Source organism: Pleurodeles waltl, chromosome 12 (assembly GCF_031143425.1).
Source record: "Pleurodeles waltl isolate 20211129_DDA chromosome 12, aPleWal1.hap1.20221129, whole genome shotgun sequence".
NCBI lineage: Eukaryota > Metazoa > Chordata > Amphibia > Caudata > Salamandridae > Pleurodeles > Pleurodeles waltl.
This window is the reverse complement of record NC_090451.1, coordinates 213724695-213745243: the sequence shown is the minus strand read 5'-3', so window position 1 is coordinate 213745243 and position 20549 is coordinate 213724695. Positions and strand designations below refer to the sequence as shown.

The 20549-nt window shown below is 47.7% G+C and overlaps 1 long non-coding RNA gene across 1 annotated transcript; it reads left to right on the top strand.

The window, feature by feature from the left end:
* The first annotated feature begins 4070 nt into the window (after positions 1 to 4070).
* Positions 4071 to 20143, top strand: LOC138268136 (uncharacterized). The gene is made up of 4 exons (XR_011199932.1): positions 4071 to 4255; positions 15306 to 15414; positions 17798 to 17847; positions 18585 to 20143. It is a non-coding gene; the product is annotated as an uncharacterized lncRNA (long non-coding RNA).
* Positions 20144 to 20549: the final 406 nt, after the last annotated feature.

Below are 20549 nucleotides of genomic sequence, written 5' to 3'. Positions count from 1 at the left end.
GAGCTCCCTTGCGGTGGCGGGCCCCTCTGTGCCCCCCGCATCAACAGGTACAGCCGCCACCCCCCCTACCAGCACCGCCCTCCCAGCAGCCCCTCAGCGTGTGTCCCGTGGCCGCTCACGCAAGAGGGTGGGCATCTCCTTTGCCCCAGGCACCTCAGGCCCTGCCCCAGTCAGCCCTGCTGCCCTCAATGAGGAGGCTATTGACCTCATGAGATGAGATCCCTCAACCATTCTGAATGCCATCCAGGGTGTCGAGAGGCATTTGCAACAAACAAATGCATACCTGGAGGGCATTCATTCTGGCATGGCAGCCCAACAGAGAGCATTTCAGGCTCTGGCCTCAGCACTGATGGCAGCCATTGTCCCTGTGTCCAGCCTCCCCCCCTCCAACCTCCTCCACCCAGACCCAATCCCCAGTACCTCAGCCTATCCCAAGCACACCAGCATGCACACACCTCAACACACAAGGGTGGCTCAGGCAAACATAAGCACCACACATCCCACAGGCACCCACACAAGCATCATACCCATGCAGACATACCAACATCCACTGCCTCCACTGAGTCCCCCTCCTCCATGTCCTCCTCCTCCCTCCCTGTCTCGTCTTCACTCACACCTGCATGCACTACATCTTCAGCCACTACCTCCATCACCAGCACGCCCCTCACCACACACCGCTCACGTGCACTCACCACCCCCACTACCATTCACATATCCCCTGTGTCCTCTCCCAGTGTGTCTGTGAGCCCTCCTCCCAAAGTACACAAACGCAGGCACACACCCACCCAACAGCCATCCACCTCACAACAGCCTCCAGCCCATGCACCTTCACCCAAATTCAGCAAACGTACACCTCCTACAACCACTGCCTCTTCCTCCACTCCCAAACCCCCTCCCATCTACCCGTACCACTGTGTCTAAAAAACGTTTCCTGCTAATATTGACCTCTTCCCTCCCCCCCCGTCTTTCCCCTAGGGCCAGGCTTTTCAGGTCCCAACCCAGCACCTCAGCCAGTACATCACCAGGCACAGTGGTGCCAGCAACTGTGGGCTATTGGAGTGTGCCAACCAACAGGGCTGCCAGTGTGCCACGGAGCGAGGGCAAGGACATTCCGCCACCTGCAAAAGTCAAAACGTTGCCCACATCCCAGAGGGAGAAGCATAAAACAGCTGCCACCAAGGGCTCAGGGAAAACAAAAGGGGATGGTGGCAAGACAGCTGCGCCACCATCCAAGGTGGGGAAGGGCCAGAAAATAAAGGGCAGGTCAAGAGAGGGCATGGTGGCACTGACATTTGAACCAGTGTCACACCTTCAGTCCACGCCGACGCCAACCTGTACGGCGGAGAAGACCGCCACCAGCACCGCTGTCATTGAGGCCGCCACCAGCACCGCAGTCCCTGAGCCCGCCGCCAGCACCGCATTCCCTGAGCCCGCCGCCAGCACCGCAGTCACTGAGCCCGCCACCAGCACCGCCGCCACAAGCACCGCCGCCACAGAGCCCGCCGCCAGCACCGATGCCACAGAGGCCGCCGCCAGCACCGCCGCCACAGAGCCCGCCATCAGCACCGCCACCAACGACCGCGCCGCAAGCACCCCCGCAACATCCTAAGCCAGTGGCACCACCGCAGACATGGCTGCCATCCCAGTGGTCAGTCGTCCGAGGCTGGTGGTCCGTTCCAGGAGCCTGGGCAGCTTCCATGATGCACGACTTTCTGTGGAGTATGGCATCCACTACCTCTGTCCTTGGCAGGATGAAGCACTCTGGGCACAAAGCCCCCTCCAGAACCAGTGGAGAAAGGCATCCATTACCTCTGTCCTTGGTAAGATGAAGCACTCTGGCACAAAGCCCCCTCCAGAACCAGTGGAGAAAGGCATCCACTACCTCTGTCCTTGGCAGGATGAAGCACTCTGGGCACAAAGCCCCCTCCAGAACCAGTGGAGAAAGGCATCCACTACCTCTGTCCTTGGCAGGATGAAGCACTCTGGGCACAAAGCCCCCTCCAGAACCAGTGGAGTATCACATCCACTACGTCTGTCCTTGGCAGGATGAAGCACTCTGGGCACCAAGCCCCCTCCAGAACCAGTGGAGAAAGGCATTCACTTGAGAGACTGTGGCTTTGCACTCCCCAGGATAAAGCAGTGGGCAAACCACCCACGGGAGAGACTTGAGACTGTGGCTTTGCACTCCCCAGGATAAAGCAGTGGGCAAACCACCCACTGGAGAGACTTGAGAGACTGTGGCTTTGCACTCCCCAGGACCGATCAGTGGGCAAAGCACCCACTTGAGAGACTGTGGCTTTGCACTCCCCAGGATAAAGCAGTGGGCAAACCACCCACTGGAGAGACTTGAGAGACTGTGGCTTTGCACTCCCCAGGATACATCAATGGGCATGGACCCCCCTCGTGGTGCAGTGGCATTGTGCATTCATCTGGCTGAGGGCCCCCCCACCCCCGAGGTGCCTGTTTCATTTCGATCTGATGCCCCTGCAGTGTTCTCTCCGTTTGAAGTCTGGTGGCATGTGTGGACCTCGTCCATGCATTTTGGGCCCAGTGGTCCACGGACAATAATTGGTGCACAACCCGGACTTGTGTATTTGTTGTACATAATTGTATATACTGTATTTAGAGTTTTGAGTACTGGATTTTTATTGATTACAATTGTTCAAATCATTTCCTTTGGTCCTTGCTTTCTTCCAGGGGGGTGGTGGGTGTATATGTAATGTTGCAGCATGTATTTGTGTGTATGGTGTTGTGGGTGAGGGTGGGGGTGTTGCGTGTGTGTGTCACTCTCTTTTCTCTCCCCCGTGTTGTAGGTGCAGTACTCACCGTGGTCGTCGCCGTCATCTTTGGTGCTCCTGATAGAGGAGCAGGAAGACTATCGCAGGGAGTACCTGGAGTTCTGGCTCCATGGCGTCCTGGTTCCTTGTGGGGTGTGGTGAGGTGAGTGTTTTCCCTTACAAGTCCTATTTCCGCCGTGTTTTTATTCGCGTTGGTTCCACCCCGGAAAAGGTGGCGGATTGCCGTGTTGTGATAGGGTGGGAGGTACATTGTTTTCCTCCTGTCTGTTGGCGGGGACCGCTGCGCTGTTTGTTTGTACCGCCGTGGCGGTCGGAGTGTTAAAGGAGTCTGTCTATGTTGGCGGTTTCTGCCATGGTCGGGATTCCATTTTTTTTTTATGCCGGCCTGTTGGCGGTTTTGCCGCCGCTTTAACACCAACCCCCAGGGTTGTTATGAGGGCCTATATGCTGTATATAAATGCAGTTACAATACAAAACTTTTTTTAGGGCTATATTTCCACATTCACACTGCATGATGGGTTTAAAAGCCCCATCATGCAAAGTGCTGTTGGACAAAAAACACAGAGCTGAAGAAAGTGTCTCACAGTTCCATTTCGTTGTCATGAAAAAGAAAGTAATAATGTTGGTAAGGATGGGAGGGCGGCGGGAATGAGGTTAGCTGATTAGATACCGGAAAGTAAAATTGCTCGTATTTCTCTAAGTCCAGGTAGACTTGCCCGGCCGTTGAAGGACGCCTCCTTATTTATTTATTTATTTATTTAATGCGTTTTTATATAGCGCGGACTTTACCCGAAGGTGTCAGAGCGCTTCACAATAGGCAAAGTAAAGATACAAGAGGAGAAGAATTACAAGTGAGCCTGTTACAAAAACAAGCGTTACATTACAAGAGGCAATCGTGATAATTGTGCACGTATCAAGAGCAAAAAATAAACGAGGTAGCAAACGATACGTTATGAGAGGAAAAAGTGACGTGTGCAGGTTACAAGAGCAAATAAAGTACGAATAGAGGTAAAAAAGTTGCAATCAATGGTAGACACTAAAAACACTAAAACAATAGTTACGTTACATGAGGCAGTGGTGGCCGTTGTGCATGTATCAAAAGCAAACAAGATATAAGAGGTAGCAAATGATACGTTGAAAAGGAAAGGTGCCGTGTGCATGTTACAAACGAGTACAAGATACAGGTAGAGGTAAAATACTGCACTTTTTTTACCCATGAGTACAAGCTGCGTACCACGTGCCCCGTACCATGCTTTACCCAGAGCACCTCAACAGAGCTAAGTTTCAAAACAACAGCTAGGAGTTGTGGAAAGGGGCTAACTGCGCGGCCTCCTTCAGCCCACACCCGCACCACTAACGTTGATGTGCCTTCCGAAGCGTGAACTGACGCCGATAACCCCCACCGGGGCCCGCGGTGCTGCAACACAGGGAGCCGCCAACGAGCTCTCAACACTGAGGTAAACATGCCAGCCTGCATCAGGCGCTCCGGCGCAGAGCTGTGGAAGAGCTTCCGGCCGTCGCAGCGGAGCCCTTCAGTCCAGAACGGACGAGTGAAGCTGTGGGAGCCGCGGCAGTGGCGCACCGCAATATGAGGGGTGGGCCTGTAAAGTACCTGGAGGGGGCCCCTCCCTCCTGAGTCCAGTCGAGGGCCTGTCGCCGGTGCACAGTGTACTGTGCTGTGGGGGTTCCCTCCACCCCCCCCCCCCCCCCCCCGCACCGCGGGGCCCTTTGTTACGCCACTGAACAGCGGGCGGGCAGACATGGAGTCGATACACATTATGGTTACATAGGCTTTGAAGCTCGGTTGTTGTAAATGCGGTTACTGTAAAGCGCATCCTGTTCACTTCTAAGGGCTGTGTTGTGCTCAAGTTCCAGTCTGAAATGGGGACATCTGTAATAACAACACCAATAATATGTACCCCGCTAGGTTTCCGCATTTCTAAGGGTCTCATTATTTTACGTGGACTCCAGCAATACGTTAATGGTGTTGTATTGTGGATGTTGAGGTACAAAAGTTAAGTGCAATGTTCACGTGGCCTCCGGCTCCTCTTTTTTTCACCTAGTGCTTAATCTGAGCAAGTGATTGTAGGGTAGGCCCACCGGGATTTATTTTTGGGCGTCAGGACTTATTTTTCCTCATCAGACTTTCACCCGGAACAAGACAGAGAAAAATACCAAATGGGGAAAGAGAGCGACAAAGGGAGAACGCCTGTACGGAAAAGAACGTGCAGGAGTAAGGTTGAGGTGCAGAGGGTATCTCGTCATGGATGAAAGATGCATGAGGTGGAATCGAGATTACGCAGCTGACAGCATCTTCTGAATACAAGTTTGGGCCCCATCATTTATTATTTTACAAATTAAACACTGTGCTCATCAGAACACCAAGTAGTCATAATAGTTAGGCACAGATTGAGGACATGGGCAGCTCGCTGCAGAAGCACAAGTTAAGGAATGTGTAACTGACCATAGCTGGTGAATGTATGTGATTTTTAGGTTTTGATTTGGAACATTAATGCCTCTTTACCTATGTATTTATTTCAGTGAATGTTTGAGATTTTTCCCCATGGGAAAGTTTTTAAGTGTTTGTACCACCTGAACATAATTTTCTTTTAACTTTCTTGTCAATCAATTTCTGCCCTTTTTTTAAAGGTAAGCTTACGCCTTCATGTGTGTCCCAGCAGTTGAATGCAGGGACTGTGCCAGTCATCAGTGGGTCTTGGCCCCAAAGCGAAACCCCACAGGCGTGCACAACATGGGTTGGTTGCTGGACCCGGTCTGCTTGCAGGTTCTGTGCCACCCTGCTAGGGCATCCCCTGTGTTCAGGCTCTGTGTTCCCCAGCCTATGTGTTCAAGTGAATGGTCAACAAGCCTGGCATGTTGGGAGGCACTGTACCCAACGACCTCTGTATCCTACCAGGTCAGCCTTAAGTTTGGCTCACGGTATTAATTATTAAAGCAAAGTGAGATACATTTTGTGTGCCTCTGGGTGGTGTATGGCACAAGATAGATGGTGTGGACAGTCTCCCTATATGCAATTGCTTGCATTTCCTTGGTTGGAAGGTGGAGATCCAGGCAGTGAGGCGAGGAGGATAGTTAGCTGGTTAATTTTTTTAATTAAATGCAGATGTTATTATCAGGGTGCTGCAGATTAAACTTTCGAAAGGACTTCCCTTTGGTAAATATATGTGGAGTGGTGGGGCTGTAGAGTCTGATTGTGCAAAATGACAGGGACCGTTTAGGTGAGGACCAGCCTTTTGTTTTCCTTAATCTCAGGCAAATTCAGAAAACTCACACATCCTTGTACATAGTCTAGGCTGACCTTACATGATCAATCTAAAAAGGAGCTGTCAGAAGTATGAAAGAGAGGGTCTTTGGATCAGCCCACCCCTTGGTGGGCAGAAGTACATGTTTTGATTGGGCAGTAGTGTGCTTTCACAGAAAAAAATGCTTATCATTCAAGAGCTTTCTCATTTGTTTACCAGGACTGCATGAGCTGGAGCTCTTTATCAAGTCTAGCTATTGTGTTAGAACATAACTGTTACATCAAACACATGCCACTGCAATGATATATGTCTCTTAGATGATTAGATGTTCTTCTCTGGCAACAGCACAGGCGACAGGAGGGCAGCCAGGAGGAATGTGTTGCCACCTCGCATATTCCCTTTCCATCATCAATTTCAGAGATACATTAACTTGGCACTTCTTTAGAGAATGGTATTCTTTTCTTCCTGTGTTTAAGATGTATTGGCTTGAGAAATTTTATTTTCATTCCTCCACTCCCAAAACATAATTTAACGATTATTTTTTTAAATTATGTTACTTATATTATATTTAATTTTCTTCAAATATTATACCTGGCCCGGCAAGAACCCATGAGCACTGTAAGTGAAACACAGCACCCCAGGAGTACAGGGTCGGCACATGCTGCACCCTTATTGCCTGACATAACCTATACTAGCCAGGCACAGAGAGCACAAGGCCCACAAACAGGTAGACATCAGTGGCTGGGTCTGGGAGAGGGTGCAAGCAGTGACGTTACTCGAGACAAGATCTGGGGCCAAGAACCTGAACTGGAGAGGGCACCCACTGACCTCTTTCAGAGTACCCGCAGCAGATATCTCTGAGACTGCATGGGCACTGTGATGGTACAAGGGGAGCTTGCCACCCTGATCGTCAATCTGGGATCCACCCAGACTAACACCCATAAAATAGGGCACAGAGACTATAGCAATGGGTGGAAGACGTCGGGGGTCACCGCAGCCCCTACCCCTGTGTGGATTAATGCCCACAAGCAGCCCCTCCCAACTACCTGCAACTTCCAGCTAAAGGCATGGTTGATAGAGGAACATACCCTCGGACCATACAGACATCTTGCCCTAGAGGAAGTGATCAGTCCCGTGACCTTTTGTCTAGCTTTTTGTCGAAGATTTTTGAGGCTTTGTCTCCTGGTATGGCAGGGATGTCTGCAAGAAAGGCTGTGGTGCCGGTCATCGGCGGATGTCGGTGGCAGACCCACAGCCTGTCTGTCTTTGGTGCCTCGAGCATGACCGCTATGCCAAGACCTGTGTCGATTGTTGCGCTATGTACCCCAAGGCCTTGAGAGAGCAGTCCTTCAAGCACCTTGCTGTTTGACATGCAACGCTGCGACGGTCTCGATCGAGAGGGAGGTCTTAGGATCAGTTGCGGAGCCATTCCAAGCACTCATTGTCAAAGTCGTCCAAGCATTCTGGTAAGTCCCACAAATGGAAAAAGAACAAGAAGTCAAAGAGGTCTTTGACTTTGCCCTGTCTGTCAAAGTCATCTGACGAAACGAGGGAATGTCGGTATGCGAGGCTTGGCTCAGCAGTTGAGCCTGCACCAGGGCCGCGCCCACCCTCCCCGAGTTTCCTGGAGGCAGGGTGACCCCTGCCCAACTCTATGAGTTTTATGAGGCCATGCACCTCATATTTGGGCAGCCCATCTCTGCTGGCGTATTCTTGGGCCCCATGGGTTCAGAAGGGGCCCCTACTGGTGTTCTGCCGTTGGGTTAGACCATAATGGCAGTCTGGCCCCTTGGTTCCATGGACAGATCCGAAGCAGCACCGGTTGAGCCACTTCAACTTTCCCTGGCACTGGCTCCATTGCGGTCGGTGCTGCCACCGGCGGTGCTTTTCCTATACTCACCTGTGACTCCGACATGAAGCTGGATGGGCATTGTGCAGTGCCAACTGGAAGTGTTCCACCAAGGGCGGAGCCTGTGTCCTTTTCCTATGGGCTAAGTCTTGGGGATGATTGGGAGGGACCACTCGACCCTGATAAATTCCAGCCCCTAGATGTCACTGAGGACACCTGGTGTGAGGATCTAGAGGATGCCAATGGTCTGGACAGCTCCCCAGATACTGGCTTGGTCTCTCTCCCTACTATGGATATGGAGCATTAAATTTCATTTGCTATGGTGGTGAGGAGTGAAGTTGAGGTTCTGGACCTTCAGTTGCCCTCTGTGGCTGTCCTGATGAACATCTTGACAGAGGTGCTTCAGCCGGGGTCACCCTATCCAAACCACCTGTCCTGTTTAACGAAGCTCTCAATGATATCCTACTTCGCTCCTGGTCCAAGCCCTGCACAAGGTCTCCTGTGAATAGATCAATAGCCCATTGCCATCGTCCCACCCCAAGGGCCCCAGTTTCCTAACCCAGCACCCCACAGAGTGCTTGGTGGTCCAATCCTCGACTTCCAGAGTAAATCCTGGTGCATTCCCTACCACTCCTCTGGACAGGGAATCGAAGAGACCAATACCTTGGGAAAGATGTTTTCTTTCGCCAGCCTGACACTGTGGTCAGTGAACACCAAGGGCCTTTTGAGCCGATACTCCCACTGGTCTTGGAGGAGGCCTGAGTCATACTCTCCCAAACTATTGTTGATGGGAGAAGCGCAGCTAAGTTCGCCATACACTGTGGGCCATGCCTAGTTGTGAAACACTGGATTTCTGGGGGATGTATAGGCCTCACTCGTGGACATACCCTTTGGTGGCTCCCATATCTTCGGAGATAAGGCAGACTCAGCACTGGAGCATTGGCCCCTCGCCAGCTCCAGTCTACCTTTCGCTTCTTTTGTGGTCATGGAAGAGGCTCCAAGCTGCGTCTCTTTCCGCCTAGCCACCACAGCCTGCAGGCTTCCCCGGCCGTCCGTGGCTGAGGACACAGTACTCACATACCTCATGGGTCAGATAGCCAGAGGTCGGGCCAGTCCACCATCTCCTCCTGCCCCCTCCCTGGCAGCCACAGACTCCAAGCCCCTTGTTTGTCCCCCAGCCATCATGGGCATCCAGTGGAATGCACCAATGAAGGTCAGTAACATCCGACCGCTGGGTTCCCCAATTTGTCAAAGGGGCTGCATCCTCCCCTTTGTGACTACCCCTCCACCCATGCCACCCACTTGTGACATCCTAACATAGGACCACATCTCATTACTCCCCCAGGAAGTGGTGTCTCTCTTGGCCAAGGGAGCATTGAGAGGGTGCCAGAATCTGAAGTTATTTGGGGTTGTTATCCCCACTACTTTCTGGGGCCCAAGAAGGATAGAGGTCTTTGTTCTATCTTAGACCTGCACCCTCTCAGTTTCTTCGCTCGTGCTTGCTTAAGTCCTGTCTGTCTTTGACTCAGGAAACTGGATGGTAGCATTGGACTTGAAGGGACGCATACTTCCCCATTTGCATGCAGCCTTCCCACAGATGTTACCTGTGGTTCAGGGTAGGCCACAAGCATTTTCAGTTCACTGTGCTCCTCTTTGTACTTAACAGCACCCCTCAGGTGTTCACCAAGGTGATACGGATAGTTGCAGCTCATTTGCGGAGCTGAGGGGTCTGAGTCTTATCTCAATGATTGGCTTCTGAAGTTGGGCTTGACCAGGTGGTCAGCTCCCACCTCTATACTACGACGGACCTCTTGCACTCGCTCGGATTCACTATCAACATGCCAAAGTAATTTCTGATCCCTTCTTAGATGCTCCCTTTCATCAAGGCTGTTCTGGGCACAGTGCAGTTTCAAGCTTTTTCTCCCAATATGCGGTTCCAGAATATGCATGTTATGGTACTGATGTTTCAGCCTCGATCCTGGATTTCAGTGAGACTGACCGAGCCTGCTGGGCCTCATGGCCTCCTGCATTCTGCTTATAACGCATACCCGCTGGCATATGCAGGATCTGCAGTGAGACCAAAAGTTCTCTTCGACATGGTCCAAATTTTGGAGGGTACTGCAAAAGATCTGCAATGTTGACTGACAAAAACTGTGATTGGGTCAGCGTCAGAACTCTCTCCCTTCCCCATCCAGATCTGATGGTAGAACCAGATGTGTCACTGCTGGTCTGGGATGGCTATCTGGAAGAGGTGGAGACCAGAGGACTTTGAGCTCCGGCGGAATCCGGACTCCACATCAACCTGTTGCAGGTTCAAGCAATCCAGTTGGTACTGAAAGTCTTCCTACCTTCCATCAGGGGTAGGCTAGTGCAGGTGTTCACAGACAACACCACTGCCATATGGTACTGCAACAAAAAGAGCGGTGTGGGGTCATGGACCCTCTGTCAAGTGGCTCTACGTCTCTGGACATGGCTGGAACAGCAGGGCACATCCCTGGTAGGTTCAATATCTTGTGGGCTTTCTGAACGCCAGAGAGGACTAACTCAGCCAAAAAGGCAGAGCGGGTCACGAATGGTGGCTCCACCGGAAGGTGGGGCAAGGTCTCTTTCAGCAGTGGGTAGTCTTGGTTAGATCTGTTTGCCTCTGTCAAGAATGTGCAATGTCAGCAGTTTTACACACTGGAGTTTCCAAGGCGGCAATAGTTCAGAAATGCTTTTCGTCTCGAGTGGAATTCAGGCCTACTGTACGCCTTACTGCCCATACCACTCCTGCCCAGAGTTCTCAAGAAGATCAGGAACGACCAGGCCCAAGTAATCCTGGGTTCTCCGGACTGGGCACGGAGAGTCTGGTATCCTGGGCTGCTGAGCATGTCCATCAATCCTCTGATCAGACTGTCACTTCGGGAGGCTCTTCTGTCACAGCAGCAGTGGAGGGTTTTTCACCCAAAGCTGTTCACTCTCCGCCTTCTTGCATGGAGATTGAGCATTGGAGGTTGACAGCTTTTGATCTCCTGAAGTCTGGAACATCATCTTGGCGGCCAGGTGCCCTCCAAGAAAAAGGTATACAACTGCCGTTGGAGCAAGTTTGTGGCATGGTGTACAGACACACAGATTGACCCTTTATCTGCACCCTTTTCCCCAGTTCTTTTGTTTATCTTTACCTTTGCCCAACAGGGACCTGCACTGGGCACATTGAAGGGTTATTTATCTGCAATTTCAGCCTTTCTGTGGCTGCCAGATCAGCTCTTCTCTTCAAGTCCCCTATTGTAAATAGATTCCCAAAAACGTCTTAAATACATGTTCCCTCTAGCTCCTTGAGTTATGCCTCAATGGGACCTCAAATTGGTTCTTACCTTTAATGTACGCTCTCTTTAAGCCACTTCACAACTGCCCCTTTAGGCTCCTCACCATCAAGATGGCCTTTCTGGTGGCAGTTACATATGCCCTACGGATCTTGAACTGCAAACGCTGTCATCTCAGCCTCCTTACATCTCTTTTACCCAGAAAAACAGCTCCTTTTGGACTCCAGCATCCTTCCATGTAGGCCGGTCCAACACTTTGCCTACCTTTTATGCGCCTCCTCATCCCTTTAAGGAAGAGGAGAGATTCCACCTACTCGACCCAAAAAGAGCATTGTCATTTTACCTTGGCCGTAAACTACCTTTCTGGGTGGACGATCAATTTTTCATGCGTTATGTGGGATCCAAGAAAAGGAATGCCATACAGAAACTAACCATCTCCTGATGGATCATGCTCTGCATTAAGATCTCCTATGCATTGGACAAGAAGCAACCTCGGGGGCTTGCATGCTCATTCACCAGAGCCAAGGTTGCAACTACTGCTTTAGAACACGGAGTTCCAGTCCTGGACATGTCAGGCTGCAAGTGGGTTTCGCTACACATGTTCACCAAGCACTACTGCCTAGACTGTTAGGTTCATTGGGATGGACATGTTGCCTGTTTGGTCCTGCATAACTTTCTAGTATAAATCAGATTTTCAGAACCTCCTCTGGGGAGTTATTGCTTGGGTATCTATTCTAAGGTAAGGAATCTGCAGCTAGAAGTCTCTATCAGATAAACAAGTTTCTTACCTTTTGGTAGTGCCTTTTCTGGTAGAGACTCCGTGGAGCCATAGATTTTAGCCACGTATTTTTAGGCATGAGGCTGTTCCCCGTTTCAGGACCCTGGTTTTACGCACCAGTGATCAGTGTTCCTTGTGGTTGTGCGCTCCTGAAATGGAAAGTCACAAAATAAAAACCCTGACATGAGCACGCTGGGGTGGCGCCTATATAGGCACCGCGCACATTACTTTCAGCACAGATGATGCCACTCAGAGCTGAACTACACCACCTACCGGTGCGCAGGGGTACTGCTCATGAAACATTTCTGGATCCAATCTGACACCTGGGGATAATTCTAAGTTGAAGAATTTGTGGCTAGATAGAGTCTCTACCAGATAAAGCATTACCGAAGGCAAGTAAATTGTTCTGTAGTGGCATTTTTGAAAAAAATGGCCATATTCCCAAAAACACATTCACAAAATGCAACATTGTAGCTTTATTATGCGTTTTTTTTAATAATCTGTGCAATTCCTGCGCAATGATATGAATCCTTTGTTACCTATTACATAGATTTATTCCATGTGATCCATTGTCTGATGGACCACATGGAATAAATCTTTGTAATAGGTAAAATGGGGACCCTTTTAAACAATGTATGTTAAAAAGAGTCGCCAGCACTCGGGAGAACTTTAGCTGGCGATGCAAGAGATTAGGCACCCAAGAACCCAAAGAATCAAATGTGATCCTCAGCTAAGGAAAGCTATTTGTCCTTTCCAATTGCCTGTTTCGGACTGCAAGAGTGGGAACCCTAAGGTGTTTGAGGCCACACACCATGATGTATGATGTTGAGAAATTGGTAAGTAAATCTAGATCAGCCATAAACTAGGTGAAAGGATTGACTAAAAGACTCAGGGCATTGGGGAGACAGGCCATTAGGACTGCATCACCCGCGAGGAGCAGAGCAGAGTTGGCAGGGAGTGCCCTCGACCTAGGAACATCTACTCTGATGTTACATAAAAAAGAAAGTAACATATTAATACAGAAAATAAAGAAAAGTGGTGGCAGAACACAACCCTGCTTGACACTTCGAAAAATGATATTAATTGGTAAGTTTTCCATTAACCCTATATCTAAATCTCGCACTCATGTTCTCATGAGGGACTGCTAGAAATTTCACAAGGGCCACATCCAACCCCATGGCCAAGACGATCGTCCACAGCTTAGATTGATTAACACAATCAACCGCTCTGGGCAGTAAATGTAATGAGGCGCTGGTATTTTAAAACATTTGCTAGCTCAGCACAGTGAACACATTAACAAGACTCGTTTGATATCTTAGAAAATGCCAAAATGCATCTATTTGCTTGAAAGCAGCAACACAAAAAACAAGTCAAAATATCGTCATCCAGCAAATACAAAATAAATGTATATTTTTTGTGTATTTGCAAGGCTTAGGGCCCAAGTATATTTTGTCAGGTGTGACACCTTCAGTCTGTTCTGGCTTTTTAATCAACAGAACCTTTCATTTAGGTTCTTGTGGTTTTACTAATGTCATTTGTAGTATGGGCTTAAAAACCACAGCATGAAAATTACATTTAAGTAAAAATCCAGTACTTGGTCAAGGTGCAACACATGACACTGGGCTACTTGACATTTTCACTAGTGTTAATGAATGCCAGTGGTTGAGTTGTGTGTGTGCCTGGAAATGTACCCCTATGTTTCAGTGTTCAGGGGTTCATGTACGTGATCTCTCTACACACAGGTGCTTGCATTTGTGTTGCCAATGTGCACATATACTATTTGTGTACAGAGTCGCCTACTAATGTCATGCTCCTTCTGCAGATGACTTGATGTATGCATTATACAAAAGCTCCTGGCATTGTGAGCGCTTTTTTGCCAGTGGAATATTGTCCTTTCTGTTGATGGCATTATGTACATGAAGGAAAACAATAATCAAAACAAAGAATGCCTTCTCATGTTGAAAACGCGTGCAGACAAGTTATTTTGATTGTTCCTGGCACACTAAGGCAGTATGGAAAAAATAAGATTGTTGTTGCGGGTTGGAGAATGTAATTTGGAAAAGGTCCGAGACTGCGATGTCTGTTCTGTGTGGGAGCAGAGAGCCAGGGGCGCACATTCCTTGCACATCCCAAATAAGACATTTTCTTTTCTTTTGTTGCTAGGATGCAATTCTCATGCAACAATGTATTGTAGGAGTTGCCGCCCCCCTTTTGGAAGTAACCCAGCTGCTCAGTTTGCACGAATAGCTCATCTAATGCGGTTTCATCTTTTCATTGCCAGGCTTGAAGAAGAAAGTCTAACTAAACTGGACATGCTATTCCCCACCGGCCTGTATAATTTAAGAGCTACGTGTAATCTACTTTAACAAGCACTGACAAGGACAATAGGACTCGTTTTGCTGAAAATAGAAATAAGCCTCGATTAAGCAGCCACGTCATTCCCTGTACCTGGGCATGCAAGATGACATTCATGCTCAGGCGTCACCACACTTGCATGCCTACGTAATGGCGTAGGCACTATTTTATTTTTATTTTTTATTTAGAGATACAAAATGATGGATTCCTCTTTGATCGGTAATTTTTTGTAAAAATACATTTTTCTACACAGAAGTACTACTTGTTAATATGGACCGGCCAAGCAGAAATAGCAGCTGCCAGGCCCACCCAAAAAAGTGAAAAAAATCATATTAAAGGACCGTGAAGAGTCAGAAGCCAGTAATGGAGGCTCATGAGCAGTGGGCAGGGCGGTGCCTCCGTTAGGTGGGGGGCGTCGCCCCAATGATTATTTTGCCCCTCTGGCCCATCAATAATATTTGCAATACGTAACTAAAAGTAAAATTTCAACTATTTTAAAAAGTGCAGGAACATGATGTTGCTGTGTGTGAGCATGTGTCTTGCCTCTCGAATTCGAGTGAGGCAGCCAGGCGGGCCTGAGGGGGTGGGGGCCGGGGCTTAGTGTTGAATAGCCACAATGCTGCAACTTGCCAGACAGTGTGAGATTCTCACACGGCACCTAATGCGCATGTCGGGTTGGACGGCAGTCTTCCTCCCGCCAACCCGACGTGCACAGTAGGTCTCAGCTTCATAGGGCTACATTGTGCACATTAGTGAGCCCAGGGTGCCTCAGAAGGCGCAGCCGCCTGTCTCAGAAATGAGCATTGAAGTCTCCTGTCCCAACCAATCCTGGCGCTGCAGCAACAGCAGGACCAGTGCCAGGATTGGTTGACTGAGACGCAACTGTGTTGCCAGGCAGGGGCCTGGCTGGATTGGAATTGACAATATAAAAAACAACATGCACGATTATTTTTTCCTCAGTGGGTGCAGCGCCAGCCCAGCATGCGACGAGTAGATGAGTCGAGTGATGAGAGATAGGCCACATGCATTGTGGAAAAAAAATCCAGATGAGAACTGACACACAGCACAGGTAAGCTACGTTTATTTAAAAAAAGAAAATGGTTGGTGTAGCAGTACTGTTGTGAAATGATGAATATTATGTTACGTTGTGTATTTTTTCGTCATTTTTAATAAAAATGGACGCAGGCATGACTACTTTGAAACTGTCCTGCTGCCTGAGTTGGACCCAGCTAGACAGTTGAAAAGTAGTCATTCATAGACATAAAAAACACCACTAAACGAAATACACGACCACGACGTGTATTTAGTTTTATGGCTAATGGCACCGCAGACACTTGTGTGAGCTGTCATGGAAGCAAGCACAGTATCCAGGCGCTGTGCTTAAAAACTCCCTGTACTGCTTGGAGAAGGCCTAAATAACACATGTTCTCCACAAGGGTTTGACATTGTACAAAATAGCTCCGTGACCCCCGAACACAGGCATGAGAGACTGACTGAGACAGCAGTTGTGTGGTTGGGCTCTCGTTTTTAAAGCTACAGTATACAGGCAAAGGGCACTGTGACAAGAGTCGACGCAGCTCAGTGACTGGCGTTTTACATTGTGTGCATCCGCCCTGCCTGGCACTCAGCAAATAAACACCAGTTTGCAAAGTGGATCCGTATATGGCATTCTTTCAATGGGGTGATGTAATTAGATCTTCCACATGTTAAAGAAAAACACTTTAACATTTGAAAAGTCTGTCTTTGTTGCACAACTTGCGTGCAACAATTTTTAAGGCTCGTTGCTCGGCTCTCCCTGTTAGTTTGTTGCTGCGCCCACATCTACCTGTAAGACCTTTATCCAGCCTCCTTGGGAGGATAAGGGGGTTGGTTGGGTGTTTCTAAAGACGCCGGCGCGCAGCTGAATTCTTTCTAAAGCAAGGAATTTACGTGTGACCCAGTACCGCAGAGCTGCTCTCAGGGACATGGCTCACTACAAAATACAGGTGGCGACACGGGCCTGAGCCTACAACGCTAAGGCCCAACTGGCAGAAATCGAATCCACATAAGAACTGGTGAACACACCTTGGTAAAATGCACATAAGAGCAGAAGCTCGCCTAGTTTGACATAAACATATATATTTTTAGTATTATTACTGATTGCATAGGTTTTCTTTACACAGGCAATCTTCAGAGGAGAGAAACAGTGAGTGTAGTTTGAGGGATTATGTTCTCATTCCAACCTCCCTATCAGTTTCGATGAGGCCAGTAGCAGGAGTTAAAAGCCCTGATGCAGAATTAGAATACAGCTCTCTGGCTCCGACGAGGAGGCGCCGGCTGCTTTGCATCTCCCTGGCATTTTTGTTAAAATCTGCAATTTATGTAGCAGGTAATGGATTATGTGGCAAATGCAGCAAATCCATAATTGTTCGTAAAGTGTGGCCCTAGAATTGCATTAATCCAGTGGCCCTAAGTGTACCGCAAACATAGATGTGAGTAATTTGAGTAACCTGGGTGCCATACACAGATACAGGGACATAGGCTAATGGGAGAGAGGGGGGGAGAAAGCTGGAAATAGACGAAAGGAGAGAATATGAGAGTAGAGAAAGGAAAGGTGAACGCTATAGTAAGAGGAGACGAGTGAGGTTTCGTGAGAGAGGAGGGATGGGCACGGGAGTGTAATATGAAGGCACAGAAAGAAACTGGTGTGCGAGAAGGCAGTGCAAAGACTGTCCATCCGGCTCTATTCTTCTGTCAGAAGTGCTGTGCTTGTATACATACCTTTGTACTTCTGCAATCCTTGTACTTCTACTGTATGACCTTTCTGCATCCAAAATCTAATGCATCTCTTTATTTTGCTTGTTAAACATTTGAGTTTAGTAGTGCGCTACCATCTTTGTGCTTCCTTTGTTGCACCTTTTTGCTACCAAATGCTAGTGCACTATTTCATAGTTGTACTTCCTTGCTGAACATTTGACCTTCCAAAGATAGTCTCCAATGCAATCTGTATTTCCTCTGTTAGGCCGTTTGTGGTTTGTAATGTTCTGAAGAATCCTTAAAATTTGGTATTTTGTGCTCCCAAAAGCCAGTGTGCTATACTAGTTTTGTAATTTCTTACGGTTGGACCCTTGTGCTTTGGAAAATTACACTGCAGTACCATCTTTGCATTATTTTTATGTCATGCCTGTATTCTTGCAAACATATGTCAGACTATCCTGACAGTGTACTCCTGAGTGCTGGTGAGTACACAACAACACACTGTAGATACTGGTGGCACACGCCTGTTTGCTAATAAAAGTGGGACAGCCAGGCCAGTTTCCATTTAGGCACCTGCTATGAGAATGCCCCACTTTGTCTTGACTTCATCCCTTTATCACCATAATGCTGGTCAAGGTGAAGGAAATAAACAAAGTTTAGCATGTGCAAGTGCCACGTGAAAAAAGATTCTGACACGTTTAAAAAAAAATTATTAGCATGCTGCTGTACAACAAAGAAGAGTGCAACACTGATGTTAGCTACAAAGGTAAGTAAGTAAAGAAATAAAAATCACCACTAACGGTAAGCAATTGCAGCACCAGGCAACAAGGCCCTCCAAAAATGCTTGTAGGCTGCCGCTTGCATATAAATGACATTTTCACAATGGACTCTGGCTGTCATGTTGTTGATTTCCTTTACCAACAGTTTAATTACACCTTGTCTTACTTTCAACCCCTCAGCCCTTTGTGCTTTCTTTATGGCCTGACAAGTGAGTCTGCAGCGGTCTGTATGGTGGTGGGCAGGTGGGGTGACTGGGCTCACATCAGTAGCGGTTTGAGGCATGGAACTGTGTATCAATATGAAAAGCTTGAAATGTTGGGAGTTCCATTGAACACAATGAATTGGCTCAGGTGTAATAATGACTGGTGTAAGCCTTTTGCTCCAACATTACAATGTTTGACTTTCTGCTTCTCCCTTTTTAATTTAGATTCTGGCCTCATGGAATGTAATAATAGCTATGCTGTGGCTATCCCAGGGTTAAAGGCCCTCTCCCTTGCCTTTTTGTATTAGGCCCTCACCTGTAGCTAAAGATACCTCTCTGGTTCAGAACCCCCATAAAACCAGTGTGGCACACCAAGACAGCAAGAGATGAGGCTATATATGTATTAGTCCTGTTGTGCAAAGGGGAGCTGATGGAGCTATAATTCACAAAATATGTTTTTGTACAGAAAAATTAGTTATGTTTGTACCACACCTTACACATTGTACTTTAACTATTGGCAGGTAAAGTTCGTATTGGTAAGACTGACACCATAAATACAGTAGAGCAGCTACTTGAAAAGCCATTCATTGGACTGAGACATGAAGAAAAACAAATTGTAAACAATTAGGACCTGACCGGCCTGACCTAAAACTGCTACAAAATGCCCAAGTCAGAGGGAAGACATACAAATGTACATTCTCAAATACCTGGTACACAAAAGCTGATTGGCTCACAGGAAGTACTTCAACAAATTCTCTGTTCTGCTTCCCCTGCTTGCTGTTTGGTGGTGACAAAAAAAGGAGTAACAGACTCGAAGCACTTGTCAGATAAAATAAAGAAGCATGCACACTCAAGAATCCATATGGAAAACCTGACTCAACTGGGAATGTTGGGAGACACACCAATTCAAGCCCACATAAGCGTCACATACCGTCAAACAATAAAGAAGCACAATGAAGCAGTCAATAGGAATAGACATGTACTGTCAAAAATAATTGATTGTATTTGTTTCTGTGTTGCTTTTGAACTGGGCTTACGAGGGCATGACTAATCCTGAAAGTTCCTCAAATCCAGGTATATTTAAAGGCCTGGTAGATTGGATTGCAAGCATAGACAGTGAAATGGAAGCACATTTAGCAAATGGTACAGTCTTTAAGGACATCTCTAAAAGAATACAAAATGAACTCCTTAAATGTGTCATATATATTATAACAGGCTATATTGTCCAACAGTTGAAATACACAGACTTTGTGGCTATTCAGGCTGATGACACCACTGATGTGGCCACTAAAACACAGTCCGTATTAATTTTTCTGTACCTTGACAATGACAGTAAAGTTGTGGAGAGGTTCTACTATTTCATACAACTAAGATACTCTAGTGCAGAAACCATTACTTCAGCTATTACATGAACTGAACGTTTTCCAGAGACGCCTCAAAAACAAAAACATTGCACAAAGCTAAGATGGTGCTTCAGTAATGAGTGGAATCTTTGGTGGAGTACAAAAAATAATTAGAGATGTGTACCCTAATGCCCATTATGTGCACTGTTATGCCCAGCAGCTTAACCTTAATATGCAAAAAACTAGCAAAGATCTCTGAGGCACAATTTTTTTGGGGAGGATGTAGGAGGCATGGCGGCATTCTTCTCATGTACCCCCAAAAGAATGGAAGTACTTCTCAAACTGAGAGTTCTTTCCCTGAGCAAGCACTGAATGAGGCTGTGTAAGCTTATCCTATGCTCAACAAAGAGGATCTAAGACACAGTATTGTACTGCATGCATGTTTTTAGGGAGGCCACTGGTGCCATTTCTTTGCTCGCCTTAATTCAGAAACTTAATATTGACAAATCATTTACGGACATTGTAGCTTTACTAAAAATAGTTATTACCACTCCTATGACAACAGCAGAGTCAGAACGATGTTTTCAACTTGAGGAACACCATGATTGATGAAAGACTTGGGGCCACATGTACGTAGCTTCAGATTTGCGACCCGCAAATTGCGAGTCAGAGCTACTCTCAAATTCCGAGTCGCAAATCCGAATGTTGGATGGTGATCCTGGTACCATCTGCGATTCGCAAGGGGGACGCAAAAGCCCACCTCATAAATAATCATGAGGTGGGTCGCAATTTGCGACACCCTTACAAATGGCGGCCCTCACAGGGATGGTGGCCTGCTGCGGACAGCAGACCACCATGTCTGTGACTGCTTTTTAATAAAGCAGTTTTTTTTTTTTTTGTAATGCAGCCCGTTTTCCTTAAAGGAAAACGAGATGCATTACAAAAACGAAAAATGAAACGTTTTTGTCTCATTTTTTCAGAGCAGACAGTGGTCCATAGGACCACTGCCTGCTCTGAAAAAAAGTTTACATTGCCATTCACAACAGGGAAGGGGTCCCATGGGGACCCCTTCCCTTTTGCGAATGGGTTACCACCCATTTGAAAAGGGTGCAAATTGTGATTGGTTTGCAACTGCGGTCACAA